This window comes from Gossypium hirsutum, chromosome A07 (assembly GCF_007990345.1).
Source record: "Gossypium hirsutum isolate 1008001.06 chromosome A07, Gossypium_hirsutum_v2.1, whole genome shotgun sequence".
Lineage (NCBI taxonomy): Eukaryota > Viridiplantae > Streptophyta > Magnoliopsida > Malvales > Malvaceae > Gossypium > Gossypium hirsutum.
Window position 1 is genome coordinate 53,349,268 of NC_053430.1, and position 1,670 is coordinate 53,350,937.

The 1,670-nt window shown below is 36.0% G+C and overlaps 1 non-coding gene across 1 annotated transcript; it reads left to right on the plus strand.

Moving 5' to 3' along the window:
- The first annotated feature begins 1,309 nt into the window (after window positions 1–1,309).
- On the plus strand, window positions 1,310–1,416 carry LOC121204352 (small nucleolar RNA R71). The gene has a single exon (XR_005899279.1). It is a non-coding gene; the product is annotated as a small nucleolar RNA R71 (small nucleolar RNA).
- The last annotated feature ends 254 nt before the right edge of the window (window positions 1,417–1,670 follow it).

A 1,670-nucleotide genomic window follows, 5' to 3' on the forward strand; every position in this document is an offset into this window, starting at 1 on the left:
TACTTAAAAGAGTTATTTTATTTTTTTTAGTCAAATATATGTGAGAAGATCCCAGTGCTAAGGGAAAAGAACCTCTCGAGTAGATAAAAGGCTGTGTGAAGGTTTTTGGTGAGTTCCTTTGTACTTTGTGTCTATTAACTGTGTCAACATGTTTAGACTATCCTATTGTTTTTTCAGGCGAGTTATCCTAACCTTTGGTTTTGATACATCTGTCAAAAGAATGGGAAAATGAGACTATGCATGTACGATTGATGTTGGTAAATCATAGACATGAGTCCTGTATGTACATTGATATGAATGCCCCGTCCTTGGTACATAATCTTCGTATCCAAAACGACATAAAAGGGGTATCATCTCCTTATCCAAATCAACGTCAAAAGGGGTATCAGAGTGTTGATACATATGATGGTGAAAAAAAGGAAAAGAGAAATATTATTTGCCTTTGGTATAACACTTTGATGCAAACCGTGACTGGTGAATACCCGACCTTGTAGGGAAACACTTATGTGTTTGAATTAACAAGGAGGAATTGTGGAGGTTGACCTCCTCCAAACTTACTAACATCCAGAGTGTTAATACTACAACTAAAGATTTGAAATTGTGGTGGTGTCTACAAGTATATGGTCATGTTGTAATATAGTTTCTACAACGAAGTAGGTGACTATCCGAGGATCATACGCAAGGGAGGAGACTACTATATTAATTTTAACCTAAACGTAAATAGATCTAAATAGTACTTTAGATAAATTATATTACGACAAAACATAAACTAAAGAATTCAATTTTTATAAGAACAGAATAAAACATGAATAAAATAATGAAATTAAAAAACTAATGTGTAACTAAACATAATCTAAGCATGGGTGATTAGCTCACTTTAGTGGTCATAACTAATTCCTATTTTGGGTTTCTACTCAATCAACTAGTCATTACCCTAGCATGATCACTTGATCTTCCACTGAACTAACGAGTCAGCAAGAACTACTTATCTCTCGACCTTACAGTTTAGACCAGATTCAGATAGGGCATTCACAGTCCGGTAGTAAAGTTTTTAAGCATTGAGGATATTGAGGATACTTGAGATGCAAGTGAAATGAGAGTGTCCACATCATGTACTCCAGTGACTCGTCTTCCTGATGCTACTCGATAGGTTGGCCATTGATAATTTTTGTTGGCAATCTTTTTGATGATTTCATAAGCCTCGTTATAAGACTTAGAAAGGAGAACATCATTAGTAGAAGCGTCTACTACCATTCTTGTATGAGCATTGAGATCGTTATAGAACGTAATTAATTAGATGCAATGAGGGATTCTGTGATGGGGGCATCTTCATAATAGTTTTTTAAACTTTTCCCATGCCTCATACAAGAACTCTTCATCCATCTGTTGGAAGGTAGTGATCTCGTTCCTCAACATAACATTCTTGCTAGGTGAGAAGTTGTAACACCCCGAACCCGAGGCCGTCGCCGGAGTCGAACACGAGGTGTTAACAGACTTCAAACCACTTAAAAAAATTTCCCAGACAACCTGCCAGTCTGTGTACTAGTCGCTTTAAAAATCATATCTTGAGTTCTAAAACTCAAAATCCAGTTCTGTAAATTTTCCCTGAAACTAGACTCATATGCCCATCTACATATTTTTTTCTAGAATTTTTGGTCAGGCAAATTAGT